The 25,907-nt window shown below is 44.2% G+C and overlaps 1 protein-coding gene and 1 long non-coding RNA gene across 6 annotated transcripts in view; one reads left to right on the top strand and one right to left on the bottom strand.

The window, feature by feature from the left end:
* LOC139061367 (uncharacterized) overlaps nt 1-25,907 on the bottom strand; it is a 409,988-nt gene that overhangs the window by 161,834 nt on the left and 222,247 nt on the right. The window lies entirely within an intron of this gene.
* LOC139047120 (uncharacterized) lies at nt 6,050-7,350 on the top strand. The gene is made up of 3 exons (XR_011507048.1): nt 6,050-6,165; nt 7,010-7,121; nt 7,304-7,350. It is a non-coding gene; the product is annotated as an uncharacterized lncRNA (long non-coding RNA).

The following is a 25,907-nucleotide window of genomic DNA, read 5'->3' as shown; positions in this document are numbered from 1 at the left end:
GCGTTTGGAGTCAAGAACAACTTTCACCAGGAAGAAGTGCGAGACGAGTGATTGAAGAAAATAAAGTTGCTTCTGTGATCTAAGAACTTGAGGACTGAAATGTTGCACCTTTTTGTATATATGCTATGCAGTGCATTCATATCACCAAGTGCAAAGTGTTTTATCTCTGCAGCCATGTCAGTGTGTTGGCAAGACAATTTTCTCAATGGAGACCTGCTGCTTTGACTATGAGCTGCGTTCATGACATTTGCATTAAAGGAGATGTACTATCGTGGACAAAAGTACCCTGGAAGTGCGAGCGTTGACCAAATTGCATTTTTGCTCAAGACCGCTGAAAACAGTGGGTCACGAATGCACATTCTGAACGCAGATGGTGGCACGGCTGATCCCAGCAAATAGCACTCCAATAAAATTCGGTCGACTCTCGGACGTCCTGGGCAATTTTGTCCCCGATGGCACATTCTTCGAATAATGGATATGCTCTGCAAGATGAAATACGGGAAGCACCTGTACTTTAACGGATATAGTACAGATTTAGCATACGGAGTCTTTCATTTTCTGAATACGGCAAGCACCTGTATTTTAACGGTTATAGTACAGATTCAGCATACAGTGTGTTCCGTTTTCTGAATACGAGAAGCACCGTACTTTAACGGTCATAGTACAGATTCAGAATACAGAGTCTTCCGTTTTCTAGATACAGAAGCACTCGTATCTTGTATTACGGTCTCTCTTTTACAGTTGTCCGTTCTACGGAAATGACCGTTCTTAATTTACGTTCCGTTTCTGAATACGAGAAGCACCGTACTTTAACGGTCATAGTACAGATTCAGAATACAGAGTCTTCCGTTTTCTAGATACAGAAGCTCTCGTATCTTGTATTACGGTCTCTCTTTTACAGTTGTCCGTTCTACGGAAATGACCGTTCTTAATTTACGGAAGAGTGTTCGGTCACAAATTACCAGCAAATTTTCTGTAAAGTAAGGAAAATTTTTTTTACAGTGTGCAGCTCCATCTTCAAATGGTGTTTGCGCTGGCAAGCAATGGACAATCACAAAATTTATGTAGCCTTAAAGTTTCATCTTCAGTTACCGCATGCATGAAGCATAATTTCCGCACATTCCGAATCATAGGTTGCACCTCTGTATTGCCGGGAATTTCCACTCCTAATGGTTTCCAAAGAAAAAAGTGACCGACGAGTCACACTGGTGTAAGACTCCGTGTTAATTTGGTCGGCATGATGAAGCACGATTATGTACCCTTGTATGGTAATATCAAAATACTAAGCTTCACTAATTTCTCAAAATCTTTTTTAGGAGCAGCTCATTCTAGCAGAAAAGAGTGACCTACCAACACTCCTCATAGTGCCTAAAACTAACACTAATTGCACCTTCGCTGAAGCCAAAAACGCATCTCGCTCTGACACAGCTATACTAGGCAGAGCTACTTCAGCCGGCATCATAGCTGAGTCAGCGTCATGGGTCACCGTCGTGGGTCACCGTCGTGGGTCACCGCCGTGGGTCACGTCGTGGGTCACATTTAGAAGGCGTTTTGCGGTATCTTCCTGGCACTGCTTTTGCGGCATAGAGTGCTCAGCAAAAGAAAGCGCCTACATTGGTCGCGTTATCGTGCATGATATATAAGTCACATCGCTGTATAACAGGCACGGACGAAACCTTAAAAGAAAAAAAGACTACTTATTTTCCGGAAGTACGGTAGCCCTTAAACACCTGCATGTCAGGACATTAAGCTGTACACGACCTATAAATTTATTAGGCTGGATCATGTCACAATAATCAGGTTAGCGACGGCGAACTTCCATTTGAAAGGCATCTTTAGAGTGCTTTACCGCATGGATGTCATTCAATCAAGATAACGTACACATTTCAGCCTGCATATAAGATAGCGTTAAACGATGTAGTTTGTCATACGATGGTTGACCATTACAGAAACCTCTAACTTTCTGTAAGTGGAACCTTGAAAACTGTACAAACTAGTACTTGGGAGGTCAAAAAGTACTAATGCACAACATTTCACAACACAACATGTATGCTGGCACATGTGCTATCCTAAGAGGTGAATGGAAATACACATTGCTCATTTCGTTACAGCATTTGCACCACAATGGATGAGCGTAAGCAGAGGTGAGTAGGCATGAATGACTGGCGGCCAGTTCACCAATGGTAACATTTGCATGCAGAAATGTCCCTGTCAAATGTCATACATGAAAAGTTATTCTTTCACTGTCATTGTAGCCATGCAGCAGTAGGGGTAGCTGATGGCAAACAAACAGGCGTATCCTCCGATGCCATGGCACCAGGCGTGGAAACCTGCACTTGTGCGTAAAGAAAACTTGAAATGCACGTTACTCTTAACACAGTCATGTTTCTAAGAATTACTGCATGAACTGTAATTTACATGTTTATTAGCGGTTTGAATTGCCAGACGTATTGAGAAATGCACCTGGTTTTTTGGAGGTTATGCTTGACGATGCACTGATGCTGCATCAGGTGTGCTGTAATAGAGGTTTTTTTTGCACAGATGTCAGAGAAGAAATACAAGATGAAACAGCATAGACGCCACCAGCAAAACGGTATGTGATAACATATTTTAATTTACTAGCAATTAGAAACACTACACGTGAAAATTTGTTCAAGAGACCTTTCTTTTCGCACAACATAAAACGCTACATTTTACTGCCTGATGTGCTGTAATATTGGTTGCTTTTTAAGAGATGCCAGATAAAAAAAAATCGAAACAGTAGAAATGGCACCAGCTAAACGGTATGTGAGCAAGGATTTAAATTTTCTAGCCGCCAGAAACCTTTTAAAATGTTTGTAAGGTAGCTTTCCTTTTGTACAACGTAACACACTATGCTTTACAGCTTGCAGAGCGCGGGCGTCACGGCAGCACGAGCAGACAAGGTTTGAGGTGAGAGGCCTGTGATGTTTACTGAACATTAATCTACAAAACTTTTAGTTACCATCTAGGCAAAAAGCTGCGCATGCCACACAGTGTAAATGAATAGCAAGTAAGAGTGTGAATGAAGCATCGGTATTCCGACATCGAAGATGAAATACTTCTTCAACAGCCATGCAAGTGAGAATGCAAGCCACGAGGCTGTTGCACAAGCATGTATGGAACACATTGCGCAATTCAGGGAGCAGAATGCCACAAGCGAAAAGGACGGCATTGCATATTTACACTGCGAACTGATGCCCCCGTGAGCAAACCTCAACATCACTCAACACCCGATGGAGTCGGTCAGGCGGAGCTTAAAAACATGAACGCCAGCGGTTAGGAGCATGCATTACCTCGGATGTGGCCACATGTTTCAATACTACATGCAAACTCAGCATTCATCCTACAGCTTGTTTTGCACTCAAAAGAACAAAAATGTTAAACCGACGATCTGCTGGTACCAAATGTTATTTATCAGTTAAATGTTTTACACAAAGAGCTACAAAGAGCAAAACTAAAAAAAAGAAACAGGGTATCACGTTTACAACCTTGTAGCTCAGCAGTACAATCTCACAGTTCTGTAAAGTACATCTGTTGGAGCATTTAATGCAGATAAAACTGCTTTTATTTATGCTGTTAGCTGCTGTTATCTATGCTGCTGTTATCTATGCTATAAATCTATGCTCTTAGAGCATCGCACGCGTTCTAATTTTTTTAAATCCATCAGTAAGTACAACTAACTTCCCCTATGTTTTTCTGGGAGTCTATGTTTGTTGGCTTCTCATGATGTCCTATATTTGGCCACATAGGATGCTGCAACAGATGCACTTTCTACAATTGTGGTAGTGTTACCTTTCTTTCTTTTTCCTTTAATGCTGTGCTACGCAGTTATGAACTTTGTAATTGTATTTTTTATTGTTTTCAAATATCCGAAACTTGTACTCAGTTTGCGACTGTAAATGAAACGTTTGATTTCAAGGGAAGCTAGAACAGGTTTCTGTCTGTAATGTTACATACTGCATTCAAATCCATTTAATAGCTTTGCAGTGATCGCACTAGGTGTTTACATCTACATGATTAGCAAAAGTGAAGTTGGTCGCGCGGTAAAACCTACTTTTTTATATTTTTTGTCATACTTTCTTCAGCATTCTGAAAACTTCCTTTTCTAAAAACGTGCCTTTTTTATTCATCTATGGTGAGCTCTGTAGTTGTACAGTTGAACCTCGCTATGACGAAGCAGGTAAAATCGGCACTTTGCTTCGTTATATTGAAATTTTCTTGCCTTGAAAGTCACCCTTTTATGCAAATAATTACAGTCGATTTTTCTTGCGCGAAAAGGTGAAAGATTTTTCGAAATATCAGGCAATCGAAAAAAAAGCAAACTTGAATTAGAAAACATTTCACTGATAAATTTGGGAGTCCGCGACGAATTATGCGGTTTCTTGCCACGTCTACGATATCTTCACAAAGGCGGTATTAGTTAACTCTTTAGTTACTACAACAAAACTGTCGTTTTCATAGGTCTCGAAAAGAATTATTTACCACTACAAATAATATTTCAGCACACATCAGCATAGCATATTGTGCATAATGAGATGCTCTTTCCAAAAACGTGCATTTCCAAACAAACAAAATTATTAGGCAGAACGTAAAAATTATAGAAAGCGCCATTTTTGCTGCCAGTTGATAAAAAGAACAATAGAAAACTTCATATCCTGAAAAATATTATTATAGAAAGGTTCAGAATATACATTTCGAAAATAAGTAACCCAGGTATAGCTTCTGAAAAAAATAAATGCTCAGTACACCACCGTTCTTAGGATGCAAAAAAGAAACTAAGACCAGTTCATCGCTCATGACATACGCTGAAACAGTTCCTGGATTTTGTGAAGCATGGGTTCACTCCACAATTTTTGCACGATACATATGGTTTTTGATCAACTTTACGGTCCTCGTAACACATTTTGCAGTTCCGCCTTTTTGGCATCTTCTGTGGATGGTCCGATGAGAAAGTACTTCACCAAGAAACATACTTAACCAGTTCGTCTAGAGTCATGCACCTATGCCAGAACCGATCGCTTTCAGCGTAGCTGGGCAGCTACAATATCATGCATCCAAGCATATCTCATTGCGTTTTTCTACATTGCCTCTGTCACATCTGCAGAGAAGAACAATATAAAGAAATCCCCCGCCATTGTAAACTGTCTTGCGCAGATCCGTGGTGCTGGGCCGAGGTGTCCTACAGGTGGCCTTCTTGGCGTAAACGGAAGTTTCGTTGCTGCCTATGGCAGCACACCATAAGCAAGCGAAGTATGCAGCCTGAACATAATTATTAGAGCTCTCAGGTCGTGAAAAAAGATCGGCTGATAAGCGCGCACAAGGAAGGAGACCTCTCAAAGCCGTAAAGAAAACTCGCCGGTGAACAGCTGCAGATGTCTCATGCTGACTCAAAACTTCGTCGCCGTCACAGCTTGAATCTCCTTTACTGTCTTCTTCAGAATCATAACTAGAGTCCTCATCACTAAATTCAACTACAGGTGCAGCACAGCTTCGAGCAGGACGCTTTTCTCGCGATGACGCCGCGCGTGATGGCGCCTGCCACTTTCGATAACTGCGCAGTGACACCAGGCCCCGTACACTCTCAAGTTCAACAAATGGCCACAGAGGGCGAAAAAATCGACCACGCGCCGCTGCTAACAAAGCCGACCTAGTAGCGTAACCTCGGGATGCGTTCGTTAGTTCCAACATTTCCCGGTAGAGGCGTCGTAATAAGCGCAATTTTATTTTACAAACTTTCTCTTACAATTACTGAAGCATTTTCTTTTACATAAAAACAGAGCAAAATTATCATTGCTAATTAGATATTGTATTCTTTGTTAGTAAGTTTATTGTTTCTTCGCCATTATAAACGCAAATAGCGTTCAGCATCATCGATCTTTCACGCGACCTCTGGCCTGGATTTAAAATTTTTACCGGTATTTCCGAGTGCACGGCGGCACGGATTCATTCGTTCGTACACTCAAGACTGGTTGCTTCTTTGTTTCCAAAACTAGTTTCTTGCGCTTCAATGTAACTTGGGGTGAAGTTACGTGTTTGCAAGCGGACATGTAAGCCCGGCAGTTGGGTTTCGGTCGTGAGCCATTCGGAACAGGTCTGCATCGAAACGGGAGCTGGATTTTGCTGCGGCTGACAACGGCAATAACGGTGAGTCGTTTAACACCGCTGCTTCAATCGTTATATAATATCCGTCTCATTACCTTCCAGGCGGGCACAAGTTAACGAACTAGATCCTGCATTACATATGGGCAGTGAGGATCTCAGTTGCTGTTTCTTAAATAAACCTTTACTTGCGAGGCTGTCGTTTGGTTTACACACACAACCAGGAAAGAAAGAGCGATATCGGAACGCGCGTCTCATTTTTCATGTTATTGTAGCCGTGGTTGTAGGTGACTGAGTAGCCTTATCAATATACATATTAAACTTTTTTTTCGAGTCGGCCGGCAACGTCTTTCGTCCACAAAACTGAATAATCCTTTGGTAAAATGAAGTGAAAGTACAGAATTTAATGTATTAAACAGTTGCAAGCATGATAATTCACCCATATTTCGTACTTGTTGGTTCCAAATGTTCTTGCTGTTCAGATTGGTTTACCGTAGGGCATTTATTTTTGCAGTAGTGAAGCGGTGCATCACGTTCCTGCAGAAAAATAATGCATCAGTTCTAATAGCTTCATGACTTTCATGCATTTGCTTGTAGAACTAGCAGTGTGATCACTTCTAGTGTATAAATGAACCCACAAATGTTCTCATTTGTGATCTTAGTAGTACTTGCGCTGTTGACATGCATTGTAGTTAGGCAGACCTCAATTTTATGGACAATAGCAATATTTATTTAACATGCTGCTTAAGCACCCTAGAACAGACAGTGAACATTTCCATGTGTTCTGTAGTCGCAAATCATTACAACATATATGTCACACCTTTTTGCATTTCATATTGCAAAACTTTGCTTTTTCAATTTCTGATTCAGTCAAAAATTTCTGTTCCAGACATGCAGTAATGAGGACGGCGCCAGTATAAAGCAACACACTCCACGCACTAAACAGAAGCTGCTGCCTGCTACAACAAGGTCATTGTGTGGACATTGGCTACTACTACAAGGTAAACAACACACGGTTCAGAAATAAATATGTTTGATCTATGCTGTATTGGCTTGCTGTTTGCAGCAGATATGAATGTTTGTTCATATTTATGGTTCAGTGTAATTGGTTCGAACATATAAAACACCCATAAATTTGGCTAGTCTGTGCTGTATTTCATGTGTCACCGTTTTGCCCCAACAGAGTCTATGCCAAGCACATCTTGGTCGTCACAGGAGCTCCTATCTGCATTAACAGGAAGGGGCTGGAGCCGAATTTGCAAGGCTTTTACACCAAGAACAAAGAAGCACATGCACAAGAATATGGATGAGATATCAAGTCTGCAAAGGACTGTGTTAAGACTGCAAAGAGCTTCAGCCACCATTCCACCAGCACGGACATTTGACTGAGTCATCCAGGTAACTCAAAAAGGACTTTCTAGAAATTCTTCGTCTTCAGATGCACCTGCAACATCTGACCAAACACGGACGACGCTGGCCAAAAGATTGAGTTCCATCAGTTTGCCCTTAATCAGCTTCCTAGCCATGTTAATTCCGTTTGTGCCAAGTGTAATTTTTCTTCTGTAAATGCAAGCTTTCTCATTGCCCATTTTTGTTAGAGGTCATTCATCCTCATCCAAATATAAAGGTCAACCGATTCTTCGCTGATACTTAGTACCAGTCACTGTCTAGCAGCCTAACATATCTGTAGCAGTATCTTCTAGTGTATGTTGTCATGCGCAATTACTCTCCTGAAATAGCTGATGCAGCATCGGCATGCGTCTTGCATTAACCTATGCACATGTGCTATGCACCATTTTACTTTTCTTGATGTTTTTGGCCTTCAATGCTTGCAGAGCAGAGTGGCTTCTCTCTTGAATGCAAGCTTTCTCATTTTCCATATTTCTAGTCTCGTTGATGATTGCTCCTCTTCCTTGATAGCCTGGGTCTTTGTGCAAGCTACAGTGAAGTGATTGATTGCAGAATCTGGTTTTGCTGCCACACTTGGTTGTGGTAACTGTGTTACGTTTCTCAGATGTGGGGGCCTGGTCAGTTGCATTGGTAAGCAGTCCCTCGAGGTAAGCATTTGCTCCTGCAGTCCGCAAAGCGACATAGACTCCCAGTATACACACACCGTAACTGGTGCGCTCCGTTCGTTCTGGCCTGCTGCAGCCATGGGCAAATTGTGCTTGTGGCCTTTCTCGGCCATGATTTGCTCAAAACGGAGACCAGCATATGTGCTTACATGGTTCGAAGTGTATGAAGTTGATAGCCGTATGGGTGGAAAGGCCCGCAAGAATGGCTGCCGAAGGTGATGCCCACAAAAGCGACTTGTCCACATTGCGACAAAGTGGGACAAAAAGTGTGAGCCACACATAGCGGCCCCCGAAAGAAAATAAATGTGCAGGTTGGAAAGGAGTTAACGCTAAAATGCCGGGTAGTCCATGTCGCTGTGTTGGTTGCGGCAGCAGATGCCTGCGTCACCTGATTGCTTTGCAATGGAAGTTGCTCATCTTCAACGGCAACTGTTGGTTCAAACAGGTGCAAGGCTCTGTCCAATCTGTTTGTACCGCAGGTGTTCGCTCGTTACCAGACCACCACATGTGACAAAGGCAAGCATTAGGCCTGTAAGATGGTTCGTAGCCAATGTATAATGTATTGTCTGAATCTCATGCGGTGACTGATTGCCGTTTAATTTTGCTGTTATGTCACTTGGTTACGGTCGCAGTTTTATGTTTTTCGAATATTGCGGCCCGGTCGGTTTCACTGGGAAGCAGCCTCTCGTAGTAAGCATTTGATACTGCAGTCTGCACAGCGACATAGACTCCCAATTTACGCACACCGTGATTCGTGCTCCCCGTTCACCCTTTCCTGCTGCAGCCAAGAGCAAATTGTGCCTCTGGCCTTTCTCGGCCGCGATTATGCATGAACGGAGACCAGCATAAGTGCTTACATGGTCGGACGTGTATGAAGTTGGGTGGAAAGGCCCGCAAAAGTGGCTGATGAAGGTGATGCCCACGAAAGCGACTTGTCCATATTGAGACAATGTGGGACACCAAGTGTGAGCCACACATTAGCGGCCTCCAAAAGAAAAGAAACATGCAGGCTGGAAAGGAGTCAATGCTAAAATGATGGGTAGTCCATGTCGCTGTGTAGGCTGCGGCAGCAGATGCCTGCGTCACCCGACTGCTTCGCACTGCAAGTTGCTCATCTTTAACAGCGACTGTCACCGCAAACAGGTGGGACACTCTGTCCAATCTGTTTCTGCTGCTGGTGCACGCAGCAAAAGATGCTGATTACTCCTTGATCAAAATGCTGCAAAACGATATGCAGTTTCCCAAATATCTGATGATGTTGTCGTTCTTGGCTTTGATCGGTCGCCGCATAATTCTCCAACCTTTTGTCAGGATGCCAAGGGCGTTTTCGATGACTAGCAGGGCCCTGCATAAACGGCAGTTGAAAACTCGCCGCTTGTATGTCTGATTTGCGTTTTCATGCGATGCTGCAAAAAAAGCGCTCGTCAATGCAATCACGAAAAAAAAATCTCCTTTTAGTCTTTCAAAAAATGCATCACCGCAATACAGTACAACTGCTGTAATGAAGTATAGCGTGCCCTATGGCAAAAATGGCATGTACAGCAAAACGTTCCAACTGCATTACGCAGCACAGTTTCTTTCTTTTCTGACGCTCAGCCTTCCAATAGCAACCTTATCTCCCTTTTTCGCATCCTTTTCTGTGCACATATGATAAGCAGTAGCACCGAAATTAACATAAGTAGCCTCTGTTAATGGTGATTTGCGTTTCATCCTTAAACAAGATGTGCCATGGGAGAATAAAAGTGCGGTGGGTTTCACGGCTTTTTCGCGCAATTTAGCTTCACCCTTTTAGCTTATCACATGGATAAATTTCCTTGTCAAAAAACATAACTGTGATGTACACTAGTAGCACAAGAGGTAGAAACAAACGTATTGCCGCGGAAATATATTGTCTGCTTCGAGCCACGACGGTAACGGCAAAAACGACCTGCTCGAGAGCATGTGCACACTCAATGTAAGAAGACTGCGTTCCGTATTCTAGGGTGTACCGATAGAGTGCGATAGAACGACCTCTCACAATGAATGTTCAGAGTCTCAGTAAACACCGACACCGGTGGATGTGTGGGGTACTGCTCTCATCGCCCAATGATCAGGACTCCTTTGAGCAGCCCTACATTCAGCCCAGTGAGACATCGCCGCACCGAAACACCCGTACACTGGGAAAGCCGCCGCCTGCAAGGGTCTGAGCCCAGAATTCGGTATCCTGCAAGGACCAGCCCTGTGAACGGCCACCTCTGCTCAAGCAAGGGCGTTGGCAAACCCGACACGTGACGGTTGAAAACCTTTGAATCCCCGCGAGCTTTCATGGCAGTGTGCATGAAGATGCTGAAGACTGGCCGGACTAGTATGAACACGTGGTCAACTCCAATCGCTGGCACCCGACCAGAAGCTCTCGAACGCGTACTTCGTCCTCGAAGGGAGCGCAAGAACATGGTTCGTGAACCGCGAAGAAAACTTGCCAAACTGGGATGAGTTTCGCCGTCTTTTACTTGGCACCTTAGGAAATGCAATTGATCCCAAAAAGCCCAACGCCTTTTTGAGTCGCGTATCCAAAGGCCAAATGAGGGTATCGCGATGTTTGCCGAAGACATGACACGTTTGTTTCGCCACGCAGATGCCAATATAACAGAGCCAAAGAAGTTAAATCATCTCATGCGTAACGTCAAGGAAGGGCTCTTTGCTGGCCTTGTACGCAGGCCACAGACGACAGTGACAAATTTATGCGAGAGCCCACAGCTATTCAGCAGGCGCTAAAGCAACGTCACCAGTATTATGACCTGCACGCTGGGGGAGCACCTGCAGGAGGCATAGTATTGGCGGCCACCGACGTAAATCCTATGCGCCAATTAATCAGGGAGATTTTGCGCGAGAAGATTGCGATTGCAAAGCACGCAGTGACGCCAAAGGAGTTCACAGTCGGCTCCATTGCTGAAGTTGTGCGCCAAGAGCTCCGACAAGGATTTGCGCCTCCCGAACCAGTCCCCCGAACCATGCTTCGAGGCAATTGCTTACAGCCCTGCCGACGCTGTCCGTCGTCCACTGTGTGCAGTAACGACGCACCAGTACCGCGAGCGCCCACCTGTCACAGCCTGGGATCCAACGACAGCCTTTTCGGCGAGCCCAACGAGTTCGCAGGATGGATATATGGCGCACCGTCGATCGCCAACCATTGCGCAACAATTGTGAAGAACCAGGCCACATTTTCCGCTTCTGCCCTCATCGTCAGGATGGCTACCCGAGAAATTTACCTGCCACAACGCGCTCTCAGGTTGATGAAAGCCGGGGCCCTTTCACGACAACTTACAGGATGACAAGTAAGCTGCTCAGATATCCGGTCACGGTCGCCGTCTCCAACAAGTTTTTCATCGCCGAACCGCCGCAGTTTTGCTGACGGGGTGGGAAAGAGGTTTCCCAGCCCACAGCAGGGAAACTGAAAGCAGCGACCTCCTCAGGGAAGGCTGCACGTAATCGAATTGCTGAAAATCCCCATTATTGCCAAGAACGCAGCATATCGATGGCCTATCAGCGCAGAACGCCGACAACAACGCCAATGCCGACCTCCATGTAATCGTTGATGGGCACAACGTAATGGCCTTAGTTGACACTGGCGCCGACGTTTCTATAATGAGTAAGCCCTTTGGAGACAAACTTAAGGTTAAAACGCAATAGATGGGTCCTTACATTCGAAAAGCTGGAGGTCAGCTGATGACGCCTACAAGCAAATGGACGGCAAGACTCGCGATCGGGAATACAGCTTTTGCCGCTACCTCCGTCATTTTACAACAGTGCTGCAAACATCTCATGCTAGGCAAGGACTTCTTGCGGGAATATGGCGTTGTGGTTAACATACGTGATGGTATGGCCACTTTTTCCACTGGTACAGACATGAAGAACCATGGTGCAGAACCGCAACGCAGATCCCTACGTGTCGTCGACGACGACGCCTTTATACCGCCCCTATAATGCATTCTTGCTCCGGTTATTTGGACGCACAATACAACGAAGTAGCCAAACAAATAACGGCACCTCTGCTGTGTCAAGGTATTGTTAACGCTCGTGGAATTCTAAGCTTAATAGAGGGACGTGCAAACATGCTGCTGACAAATTTCACTAACGAACACCGCCACAAAAGCAGACACCACGGCGCATACGTTGACGAAATCGACAACGTTCAACATTGCTTTGCTGCTCAAGTGGAAGCAACGGCTGATATGGTTCGACCTGTACCTTTCGTCGATGTTGCTTCAAGTTTACCGCCGAAAAGTAGACGAAAGCTTCGCGAACTGCTTGACCAATTTAAGGATTCTTTCTCCTCCATGTGTCTAGTTGGCCCTAAACGCCGCTGACTAAGCACCGCATGATCACGGAGGAGATTGCAACACCCGTTCGACTGAATCCGTACCGTGTCGCTCAGAAAGAACGTGATGCAATACAACAGTAGGTCCAGAAAATGATAGAGGATGATGTCATCTAGCCGTCAAAAAGCCTTCGGCGCCAGTGGTGCTCGGGAAAAGAAGGACGGAAGCTTGCGGTTTTTTTATTGATTACCGCAAGCTAAACCGTGTTACAAAGGAAGACGCTTAACCGCTTCCACGCATAGTGCTTCTCTCGACAGGCTACGGCGTGCGCGTTTTTTCTCATCAATGGATCTAAAATTGGTAGTGGCAAATAGAAGGCTATGAGCGTGATCAAGAGAAGATTGCTTTCGTGGCGCCAGATGGGCTGTATGAATTCAAGGTTCTCCCCTTCTGTTTGTGCTCAGCCCCAGCCAGGTTTCAGCGACTAATGGATGCAACCGTTCGGGTTTACAATGGAAGACTTTTTTGGTATATTTGGACTATCTAATTCTTTTTACGGCCACATTCGAGGAACATCTTAGGCGCTTCCTATCCGTCCTTCACGGTCCGCTGGACTCATTTTGAAAGCAGAAAAATGCCAATTTGGATTAGAAGCACTTCAGTTCTTGTGTCATGTGGTCTGTCATGACGGTGTTACCCTTGATCCCTCTGTCATTGCTGCCGTCGCGAAGTTTGCAAGACCCAAGGACAATAAGGCCATGCGACGCTTCCTTGGCCTCTGCGGTGTTTTACCACTGCGGTGTTTTACCACTGGTGTTTTACCACTGGTGTTTTACCAAACGTGCTTCGCACATTGCATCTCCGCTCACCAGTCTTACAAGAGGAGGCGTCGCATTCATATGGGGAGAGATGCAGAAAGCGGCATACAACGAGTTACCGCAGCACCTACGAACCTCACCTGTACTCGATCACTTCGATGGAGGTATCCCTACATCAATCCACACAGATGCTAGCAACGGGGGTCTAAGCGCCGTGCTCGTTTAGTGGCTAGATGGCGCCTAGCAAGTCATTGCTTACGCAAGCAGAACCCTGTCACGTGCAGAGTCCAACTATTCCGCTACAGAAAAGGAATGCCTGGCTGTAGTATGGGCAGACAGTAGGTTCCGTCCATGCTTATAAGACCGCTCCTTGCAAGTAGTGAGCAACCCTCATTCGGTTTGTAGGCTCACCAACATGAAAGACCCCTCTGGACGTTTGGCACGCTGGAGCCTACTAGTCTAAGAGTACGACATAACAGTGGGCCATAAATCGGGGAAGCAGTACATGGATGCAGACTGCTTCTCAAGATAGTCACTTGAGTCACCAGGCTCTGATGATGATGAATACGCAGGCCTTTTAGCAGTGGATGATGCTGCCACCATATCACGACAACAAGAGAATAAAGGCCTCCATTCACTCATCGATATTTTTTGGAAGGCCGACCTACAAATAGTGCCTAAAGTGTATTTAAATGGACTATCATCCTTCTGATTGCGCAATGGCGTCCTTTATAAGAAATATTCTTCGGCAGGGCACAGCTACCTGTTAGTCGTCCCATATACTCTCCGCAAAGAAATCCCGCAGGCATGCCACAACGAAGCCATATCAGGCAAGTCGGCTACACAAGGACATTGGCACGAATAAGAAGAAATACTACCGGCCAAAGCTTGCAGCAGAGGTGAAGCGTTACACCAGAACTTTGATTGACTGTCAGCGACGCTTAGCTCCACCCACTAAACCCGCCGGACTCTTACGCGCTGTTGAAGAGCCAGAGTCGCCGTTTGCCCAAATTGGAATGGACCTTCTCGGCCTACTTTCGGCATCTGCCAGCGGAAATAAATGGGTCACAGTAGAGGCAGACTATCTCACCAAGTACACGGAAACGAAGGCACTGCCGAGTGGCACGGCAGCTGAGACGGCGCAATTTCTTATTGAGAACATCGTCCTAAGCCATAGTGCTCCAGCTGTCGTCATAAAAGATAGAGGAACTGCTTTCACAGCGGAGCTTTTAAGAAGTGTGCTCACGCTCAGCGGCCCGACCCATACCAGGACGACAGTTTACCATTCTCAGACTATTGGGCTTACGGAACGACTCAACAAGACCCTCGCTGACATGATCTGTATATACAGGGTCGTCCAGTCTTAGGGTAAACACGCGAGTGCATGCCCGCCTCGGCGCCACCGCAGCCAGTGCGGCCGCGCATCGAAGCAAACCTGCGCAGGCGCGGCAATGCCTCCAGGTGTGGCTTCGTGTCGTCTGCTACAGTGCTCGCGCTCTTGGGCGCCTCAAGCATGTATAGCTTGTATAACGCTGTCCTGTGTCTCTGTCACGTTCCTGTCTTTTTGAATTGCTCTAAAGCCTTTGCCAATATGAGTATGTGTTGCCGTGAAACAAACTTTGCTTGCAGTGCCATGTGTAGTTGCCGCAGCGAAGAGAACTTTTCGTTTTAGTGTCGCTCCTTGGAGACCGGCAGATTCAGCATGCTAAGCGCAGTGAACTGCATAACGCAAAGTGAATTCCTAAGAAAAGCACAATTTCCTAGCTATAAATTGACAGTACTACAAAAACTAAATTTAGCGAAATCCACAAGGCAACGTGAGCATGAAAATTTTCTCGTCGGCTCTAGTGATCATAGTGAATATAGGAGATGCGTGTGTATTTTTAGAGGGATCATGTTAAGGGGAGTACCTGGGCAGTTCAGTTATGCAAAAAAAGAGCTGAGGCGTGCAGAAAGGACAAAAGAGTAGAGAAGTGGACAACACACACGCCGGCGTTCGTGTTGTCCACTTCTCAACTCTTTTGTCCTGTCTGCACGCCTCACGTCTTTTCTGCATAATGAATCCTCACCAACTAGCTCAGCTTTCTGTCGTTCTAAGCTTCAGTTCACTTGCAGCTTTGAAGGCAGGCGCGCGACGACGTGACCGGTGTCATCCGCTGATCTAAAGACTAACGGAGTTCTAAATGTTTACATTGAAATGCAGGGATCAACAACTATAAAGAAGCTGTCTTGCCTATAGCTCACTGAATTACAAACTTTCTTTACTGTGGTATAAAGTTTGTAAACAGGGATAAGGAGCTCGCCAACGTTTCGATAGGTGGACCTATCTTCGTCAAAGGCGGCCTCGTCATCCGCGGCATGTTAGCTCTAAAGTGCTAGTGCAGTGACGTCACGTGCAGTTGTCGGTGGCGGTTGCTTATAAAGGGAGAGACTTCAGAGGTAATGAGCGCTTTCGCCTGACGTCTGTGAGCGTCGTTCCCAAGACAAGGGGACAATAGCGGGAAAGTAGGGAGGCGGGCAGAAAAGAAAAAAAGGAGTGAAAAAAATGGGGGAAGCAAGAGGAAAAAAGGGAAGAACAAGAAAATAAAGAAAAAAGAAGGGGGGGCAGAGGAGGGCGTTGGGGAAGTGAGAGGTTAGGGAGCATTCAGGGGTGTCGTTGGCATGTTTTTTTTTTTGCGGCATTAAAAGGGCCGGTCAGGCGTTCAGTGCACGAGTAACACAAAACACCCAAAAACAACCATGAGTTGAAAGAGTGACTTGAGCAGCATAGCAGCAATGCGTCGAGTAATATTGAAGTAGTTAAAATGGCGACAAGGAGTCTGGGGTGTGTTGATGCATGAGTGTTGGAATGTGTTGATGAGGGTGTTTCAAAAAACATATAATAAAGAACAGACCAAAAAAGTTGAAAAGAGAGGGGTGGAACCGAAACCGGAATAACAAATAAGAATGTGGCGTGCACAGAAGCGGGCGGAGGCAGGTGTGCATGGGGAACGGGGGACGTATAGTTGATATAAACGTAAAAATATGAAAGAGTATAATAAATTGAGTAGTAGGCAGGAAAAAATTTTCCGACAATCCAACAACAATTTTCCAACATTCCCATCCCTGATGGTTTATCTACGACAAAACGAACGCTGTCTAAACACAATGCACAACACTTTACTGAAGTCTACTTGTCTCTCCTTGAATTAGTTCTAACACATAACTGCTTCGAATTTGAGGAGAGTTACTTACTGCAGATTCTTTCTCTTTATTGATTTATTTAAGACAATGAACAGATTGTCTTAAGGGACACGGCTAAAGGCAAAACATTTTCCTGACTAGGCCGTGCCACCCGTACATTGGCAGCAACATGGCAGTGGCAGGCTTTCAGGAGGTCACACATGAAATTAACGTAGTACACATTTTCAACACTTGAGTACACAATTCGCGTAAGAAGAAAGAAAAAAAAAGGTTAATGTTTATACAGTTTTTTAATCAATTGAAGCACAACAACGACAGGAAAAAAAAAGTGTGTACTAAATTTTCCATACCTGTAGCTGAAAGGTTAAAGTTTACACAGTTTTCTAAAAACAACAACAAGAAACATGAACAAAATTTTCTATACCTGTAGTTCAACATTTCTATTAGTCTCCGGATAGGAACAATTCTTTTACCGTTTTCTTAAAGCTTTGCTTTGAAATTCCAGGATTTAGCAGGTCCAATAACAAGGTGTAGTCATTTAGAAGGTTAGGAAGTTGAACTGCTAGTTTTTGATCTCCGTATTTCGTTCTGCAACGTGGTTTTCCTATCAGAGTTTTTCTGAGGTTATAGTTTGTCGTTCTGCCATGGTATTTACTTTGGAAGGAACATTCGTCTTCCCAGAATTGCCGTGAAATTTCGAGGAATAATTTGTAAGTGTGAAGTTTTGATGCTGTTAATATTTTATATTTGTTATAGTATAGTTTAGTGGTATCAGTACGTTCTAAGTTACCTATCGCGCGCAGTGCGCGGTTTTGGAGTGTTTGAATTGATTTTAAGTTAGTTTGTGTAGTGGTTGACCAAACTAGCAAACATTACGTTAATCGAGAATGTATAAGCGCGTTGTAAATATTGCGCTTCACATTTATCGGTAGCATATATGGCAACCTATTTAGCACACCGACAGCACGAGCGATATTTTTTTCTAAGAACGTCAACGTGCGGTGACCAGGACATATTTTCATGGAATATAACTCCTAAAAATCTGGCTGTTGTTGCCAGTTCAAGGTTGACCTTCTGAAACTGGAGTGTTATCTGAGGGTGGATTACTGTTCCTTTTGATTTAAACACTAGATACTTAGGCCCAAACAATGAAACGTTCCTTTCCTTTGAGCGCTTCCTAACCTTACGTGAGGCCTCCTTACAGCGAAGGACCGATGGAGGAAGCAAGCATACTCTGAAAGCTCCCTTCACCCGTCCTCACGTAAGGAGCGGTTGCCGCCACGCCTGGGTTCGAGATTATCTCTTAAAAGCTTTAGGCGAACACCCGAACACCACTATTCCATAAAAAAGGTTGTATCGTCGCACAATCTTTAAGTTCATGAGCTAATATAGAGAAGCGTGGACACTTTTTTCTAATTTTGTTTACTAAACCTAAAGAAGTAGCGCATTACAGTGCAAAACTTGATGTGCTCCAGCAACGCTGGCACGCCGGCATCGTGCAACGCCTAGCAACGCCTAGCAACGCTTCCATGCCGCACGCGTGACTGAAACGAACGTGCCTGGCGAAACGTACCGTGCTCGCACTTCTCCGAAGGTGGGCGACAGCGCGCATGCGCAAGCAACCGTCACGTGGTTAAGCAGTGAGGCGAAGCGCTCGTTCAGGGTCAGGAGCGGCGTAAGGACCCATGAAGGTAACTTGGCCCAAACAATAAAACGTTCCTTTCCTTCGAGTACTTCCTAACCTTACGTCAGGCCTCCTTACAGCGAAGGACCGATGGAGGAAGCAAGCGTACTCTGAAAGCTCCCTTCACCCGTCCTCACCTAAGGAGCGGTTGCAGCGTGCCTGGGTTCGAGATTATTTCTTCAAATCTTTCCGCGAACGCCATTATTCTATTAAAAATGTTGTATCGTCGCACAATCTTTAAATTCAATAGCTAATATAGAGAAACGTGGACGCTTTCTTCTAGTTTTGTTTACTAAAGTTAAAAAAAAGTTGAGCATTACAGTGCAAAACTTGATGTGCTCCAGCAACGCTGGCACGCCGGCGTCTTGCAACGCCTAGCAACGCCTAGCAATGCTTTCATGCCGCACGCGTGACTGAAACGAACATGCCTGGCAAGACGTACCGTGCTCGCGCTTCTCCGCAGGTGGGCGACAGTGCGCATGCGCAAGCGAATGCCACGTGGTTAAGCAGTGAGGTGAAACGCTCGTTCAGGGCCAGGAGCGGCGTAAGGACGCATGAAGGTAGCTTTGGAGCTACCTTACGCTGAGGAAGCACCAAGGAAGGCTTCGCCGAGGGCCCCTCAGTAAGGAAGCTTTCAGAGTGACATAAGGTAGCCTCACCGCAATGAAGGCTTCCTTAGTGAGGTAAAGGAAGATTTCATTGTTTGGCTGCTTATGCTGAGGAAGTACCAAGGAAGCCTTCACCGAGGGTGCCTCAGTTAGGAAGCTTTCAAAGTGACATAAGGTGGCCTCACCGCAATGAAGGCTTCCTTAGTGAGGTAAAGGAAGATTTCATTGTTTGGCTGCTTATGCTGAGGAAGTACCAAGGAAGCCTTCACCGAAGGTGCCTCAGTTAGGAAGCTTTCAAAGTGACATAAGGTGGCCTCACCGCAATGAAGGCTTCCTTACTGAGGAAAGGAGGGTTTCATTGTTTGGCCCTTAGTTTTAGTTATGTTTAATTGGAGTTTATTCGCATTTAGCCACAAGCTTAGTTGCTGTAACCAGATGTTAGCTTGCTCAAAAAGATTTCCTATTTCCCTTCCTGAGAAGAACACGTTAGTATCATCCGCGTATAATATAATATTGGAACAGCCTTGAATATTGACAATATCATTAATATAGAGTAAAAATAAAACAGGCCCCAAGACGGATACTTGCGGCACGCCGTACTAAATGTGCTGAATTTCGGAACTAACTCCATTTATTGTTGTGTACTGTGTTCTAGAGGTCAGATAGCTTTTTATTAAGGATAATGCGACACCACGAATTCCATAAAGAGGTAGCTTTTTCAAAAGGGCATCGTGTTGCACGCAATCGAAGGCCTTCCTAAAATCTAGAAAGATACCTAGAGTTAACATTCGGTTTTCTATGTTGTCAAAGATTTGTTCCTTTATTTCAAGTAAAGCGGTTTCTGAAGATTTAGCCTTACAGAAACCATATTGCTCCTGAGCTATTATGTTATACGTGTTTAGAAACTCACAAAGTCTTCTACATGGTAGAAGCATGGGTACCCCTTTTGCACCAAACTATGCGAACATAAATGGGGATTCTAGAAACAGATTTCCAATGTCGCTGCACTGAGAATCCCCACACATACCTGGGTGATTCTACGAGAGATCAACACGGGTCAAAAATTTCATGTTTTAGATTTCATTGAATATTTTATATTTTATGCGCATATCACTAGGTAGCACTAAAGTGAACGTGCCTTCTTTGCTAAATGAATATTTTAGGAGGAAAAAATAATGAGATTCTTCAGTGTGGAGGTGCCTATTTAATGCACAAGGCATTTTAAAAATTCAAAACGATGTGAAATACAGTATCTTGCAGCTACAAAGAAAACATTCTTGTGTGTAAAACCTAGACGTAAAGAAGGGTCAGCTAGCACTGTCTCAGGCTTCCTTGCGAAACGGAAGTGTTTTTAAAGAATTGCTTAATTTTCTACAGTCTTCAAAAGTTGCTATATTTACGATTTTTTATCAATTAAACCAATACATGTAGCCTTTTGAAATTTGCTGGACGGCGAGACCTTAACCTATTCAACAATTGTGCTGAATATTCTAGCTGTATCACAAATTACCATTTCTACAATTCGCCTCAAATTCGAAGTTTTGACAAAAATGAACGCTATTTAAAAATGTATATAAAAAACCTCATCGTAATATTTTCTAAAAATCTCGTAAACAGCTGTTCACAGGCACGTGAAAAAGAATATTTAAAAACATGTTGCATCATTTTGTTTGTAATCAAAATACAGGTGGTAGAAATTAGAGCCTTGCCAGAATGCAGCAAGGTGCCGAGGAAAAGGAACATCGGGGTAAAAAGAGCGTGCATAAGGCTCTGACTTGCCTAAACTTGACCGCAATTGCGACATAAAGGCAGTTTTGTCCTTATAATTAATACTTCTGCGTAAAGGTGCGTTTAGTACACTACTTATTCGCTTGAATGGGAATAACGAAGCGTCAGCATAACCATTACGTGGCTCATTTTATTTAACAGCAAGTGCGTGCGCCTTGCAGCGTAGATAATTTGTGCCTTCTGTTAATTTACGTTTGCATTTATTTGTGTGCTACAGAATTAACAGTTAACTCTGTATAAATGTACACAGCTAACAGAATGTACGGCAGGTAAATGCCTTTAAAAATGTCGTACTGGTCATTACATGAACGCCATTATACAACCTAAGAGGCAGTGGTGGGAGTGGCGATGGTGCTGGTTAAGGCAGGGTTAGCTGGCAGACAGTTCCAGCGATTTGTTATTTTACCGTCTCTGAAGAAAAAGAAAGGAACTGCTAGAATACTATATAATCAAAAGTTCACAGTCCATATTGATCACCACTTGTCGGAAAGTTCACCGTTTCTTAGAAAAGCTGGAAAGGAGCACGGGGCTTCCTCTTTCAGATACTTGGGTCTTTTGCGAAACATTACCTGGTCCGCGCACTCTTGAGGAAATTGCCTTGCCTGCAAAGCCTCAAGTAGAGTATTTATTTCTTCATTAAAGTATTCGCAGGACCAGATGAACTCTCGGCCAAACTTGCTGGTATACAATGTATGGAACAGTTGTGGAAGCACCTCTGACGAATGCTAAACGATGATAGCGTGCTGAGAACACGTCCTCAGTTAACGAAGCGCTGCAGTACTGGCAGCTCTTTCCGCATTTTTCTATAGGACGAACTGATCCAGAGGGCCAGATCGCGCAGTTCTGATTGAGCGAATCCAATACGCAGTGGTACAGTTGCTTGCCTGTTGACTTACTGACCTGTCAGTGCACACTTGTTGATGGTCCGCACATGCCGCATGGAGGCAGGAAGAGGGCACAAGGAACTTCGAGCATACCCGCTGTATATGCTCAGAAAGGCTTGATCCTTTTCCAATTACCTGACGCAGTGCGAGGCAGTAATACAACGCGATCTAAATTGGTGGCGTCAGGCTCGCTTAACCAAATGTACCATAACCATATGTCCGGAACATGTGGCAAAGATTTTCGCTGGTTCCTTTTGAGGCGGCAAAAATTCTGTACTTCATCCACATCTGCATAGAGCACTTTTACGTTTTTCAGCGTTGCGGCCATCGGCGCCACCATTTCAGAGGCTCACCTAATGACTGTAGTTCTGTCTTCTTCGAGATTGTACAGCGAGGCTTGGTGCTTTACTAAGCCACCAACACCAACGCAAGCGTTTTTGCCATGTCCTGTGGTCGAAAAAAAGCCACTTTGTTGACGCGTGCTCCTTCTGTGACAGCTGCTAAAGCTGATAGTTGTTTTTGAAATGGCTACTGGCGCCGTGAGACACGTATGTAGCATGTTTGCCAAGCTGAAGTTCTTTCTTCATGCACTCATAGATTTTTTCCAGCGCAAAGCAAGCGTGTGCAACATCATGACATACGTCGTCACTGAGAACCGCAATACATTGAGTGGATCCGCTACTCGTGACGACACACGTGAATAGCGAGACCTGATTTTTTGTGCCAATGGTATGATTGTACGCCGTTCGGTACAACAGCTGTCCAATTCTCTGCAAAGTCAAAGACGCGGGATCCGTGCTGTTGATTCCGTTTGGCGTCGCGTATTGCTGATGCTTGAATACCCTTATATAATCATGGGTGATCCACTTGACAAGCCATGCAACAAGCTCCTAGAAAAAGGTAGTAGCCTCTGCTGTATTTTTGACGAGGTCGCCATTTTCCCATACCACATTGTTTACCTCTGTCTCTCCAGGGATTCCCAAAGTTGTAGTAGTAAAAGCATCCTCATTTGCACAATAATCACAATCGCCCAGGAAAGAATCGGTCGTAGGCGAGGTGCAGACATAGTTCTCTTAGCTGGTGAATTGTGTAGGAACCTTCAGTGAGCTCTTCTAGCGCGGAAACACACTGTGTGGCATTGGCGCAATACATGCAAAGGTACACTTCTTGTTGTGGAGCAAGAAGAACCCATTTCGGCCGGAGAGAATAAAGATTTGAGAGCCCAATAGATGTATCCGGATTGGATTCCTTAAAGAGACCATATGTCTCCCGTACCGAGCGGGTCATGAATCTCTTGGCAGCATACTGTTTGTTTCCATCAATCGAAACAGATACTACGTCCTTTTTTTTGGGACTGTGCCGAGCACATCCATGCTCGTCTTTGGGATAATATTCCACAGCGGTCTAAACGTCTCTTGGGTTCAACCGTGTTCTTTCAGGTGCGTCTGGTGCTGACCATGTCCTACGCTTCTCGCGCCAACTTCGGGATTTGTATGTCATGTAGGCTGACAAATTTGGAATGAGAGCTTGAACTTTTCGGCACTCTAGCTGGCTTCCCAGTAGAGTAAACAAGCGCATTCGCTTTTGGTACGAAGAGCACGTGTCATAGGTTTCTATAAATTTTGCGAACAATTCGGTGCACATGCCGCATTTGGTACATGAGGGGTCCAAATGGCGCTTGCAGTATACGAAGTAATATTTGGACCTTGCAGTGCCACCGAGTTGAATTTGCTTTAGCACTGGGCGAAAGTTCCTTCGTCGCGAATCCGACTTCTGCTGATGAACGTGAAGCAAAGTTTCAAGTGGCACTTCTTTCTACCTCCCATTTCGCCTTCTTCCGGTAAGAATTCATCGCCTCCCGTGGATTCACTTCCCATTCTTCTAAACTATCAACTCGATCAAAATAGACGATTTTTACAGCAGCCGCATCTGAAAGCGTGAACTAAATACGGGCGTCAATGATGGCAGAGGAGAGGCATGACTCCACGAATTTATGTCGGAAATTCAGACATTTTAGAACGGCGTGCTTGAAATAAATATAGTTTACCAAAACTGCCTCTACAGTCAAGTTTAGGCAAGTCAGAGCCTTATGTACGCTCTTTTTACCCCGATGTTCCTTTTCCTCGGCAGCTTGCAACATTCTGGCAAAGCTCTCATTCCTACCACCTGTATTGTGATTACAAACAAAATATTGCAGCATGTTTTTTTAATATTCTTTTTCACGTGCCTGTGAACAGCTGTTTAAGAAATTTTGAGAAAAATTTACGATGGGAGGTTTTTTATTTTCATATTTAAATAGCGTTCATTTTTGTAAAAACTTCAAATTTGAGGCGAATTGTAGAAATAGTAATTTGTGATACAGCTAGAATATTCCGCACAATTGTTAAATAGGTTAAGGTCTCACAGTCCAGCAAATTTCAAAAGGCTACATGTATTGGTTGAGTTGATAAAAAACCGTAAATATAGCAACTTTTGAAGATTGTAGCAGATTAAGCATTTAAAAAAAACACTTCCGTTTTGCACGGAAGCCTTAAACAGTGCTAGCTGACCCTTTACGTCTAGGTTTTACACACAAGAATGTATTCTTTGTAGCTGTAACATACTGTATTTCACATCGTTGTGAATTTGTGAAAATGCCTTGTGCATTAAATAGGCACCTCCACACTGAAGAATCTCGTTATTTTTTCCTCCTAATATATTCATTTGGCAAAGAAGTCACGTTCAATTTAGTGCTACCTAGTGAAATGCGCATAAAATATAAAATATTCAATGAAATATAAAATATGAAATTTTTGACCCATGTAGATCTCTCGTGGAATCACCCACCTACGATACAGAGACGACATATTAGTAGTATGGGGACATGGTCAAGACAGTCTAGATAAATATGTAGCATTTCTAAACTCTTTTGATCCAACAATAAAATTCACATTAGAATCCTCAACTGAGCCCATAAACTTTCTGGACACAACAACATACAATAAGAATGGGGTGCTAAAGACAACGCTGTATAGGAAACCTTTTGACAAACAACAGTACCAAGAATATACGAGCCAGACATTGCAAACACGGCATCTTTAAAGGCCAAGCCACACGACTACGTCGCATTTGCGTTTAAAACCAAGACTACTTACATAGACTCGATCACCTTAAAGAAACTCTATCAAACAGGAATCACCCAAACAGTGACCTTCAAAGAGCCTACACCGCTGCAACCAAACTTGATCGAGCCGAAGTCTTCAAGCCCCACCCGAGGATCACAAGAACAACAACGCCTCCTGCTACTACTAAATCATAAAACGCACTCCCAAACGTGAATAACATCCTCAGTAAATACTACCCAATCCTCACCAGCAACCAGCAACTTAATAACATTTTTACCGACCCGTCCAGAGTAGCCTACAAACGCAACAACAATTTTAAAGATATTCTTGTTCATGCCAAACTAAGGACAAATACGGAGTTGGGAACCGGTCTCTGTGGCCGCCCCAGGTGCTCTACATGCTAACATATTCAATCTACTACTACAGTAAAAAGTACAGCGTCGAATTACACACACAAGGTAACTTCGGCTTTCACCTGCACATCAAGCAACGTAGTCTATTGTCTAGAATGTGCCGCTTGTAGCAAAGAATACATAGGTGACACTGGACAACAAATTCATACACGACTCAACAGTCACCGCGCGGACACAAAACACAATTTACCTATAGCAGCAGCCAGCCACTCTAATGAACATGGTCATATATTTGACAAAGCAAGGCTCTATATACTACAAACAAATTTCCGGTCACCTCGCGAAAGCAAATATACGGAATAATACCTCATACACAAGTTTAATTCCCTGCACCCGATGGGAATTAATTTGGCCCAAGGCAACCTCGAATCTTTAAAAGCTATAACTTAAATCTCAAATTCTCATATCGTCATCCAAGACACAAAACACATTATGCCACCAGCTACTTAATTCTTCACCTCACCCTTTCCTCCATTTCGGTATTTTTTTCCTGCCTACTACTCAATTTAACATACACTTTTATGTTTTGACGTTTATATCTACTGTACGTCCCCCTTTTCCCATATACACCTGCCCCCACACGCTTCTGCGCACATCACGTTCCTATTTGTTATTTCGGTTTCGGTTCCCCCCTATCATTTCTCCTTTTTTGTCTCTTTTATTATATGTTTTTGAAACACCCTCACCAACTCATTCCGAAGTCCTAGACGTCAGTATAGCTTTTTCGGCATCTCAGCTACACAGGGTATCGCTATTTCTGTATACCGAGGTAACGACACCTATGTTGAGCTACTTGGGCTAACGTCCCTTGAAAGACCATGGCGCTGGCTTCCAGATACATTGTACCCCAGACTCCTTGTCACCATTTCAACTACTTCAAAATTACTCGACGCATTGCTGCTATGCTGCTCAAGTCACTCTTTAAACTCATG

The sequence above is a fragment of the Dermacentor albipictus genome, chromosome 6 (genome assembly GCF_038994185.2).
Source record: "Dermacentor albipictus isolate Rhodes 1998 colony chromosome 6, USDA_Dalb.pri_finalv2, whole genome shotgun sequence".
Classification (NCBI taxonomy): domain Eukaryota; kingdom Metazoa; phylum Arthropoda; class Arachnida; order Ixodida; family Ixodidae; genus Dermacentor; species Dermacentor albipictus.
Note: the sequence above shows the minus strand (reverse complement) of the source record. Positions and strands in the feature narration are given on the sequence as shown.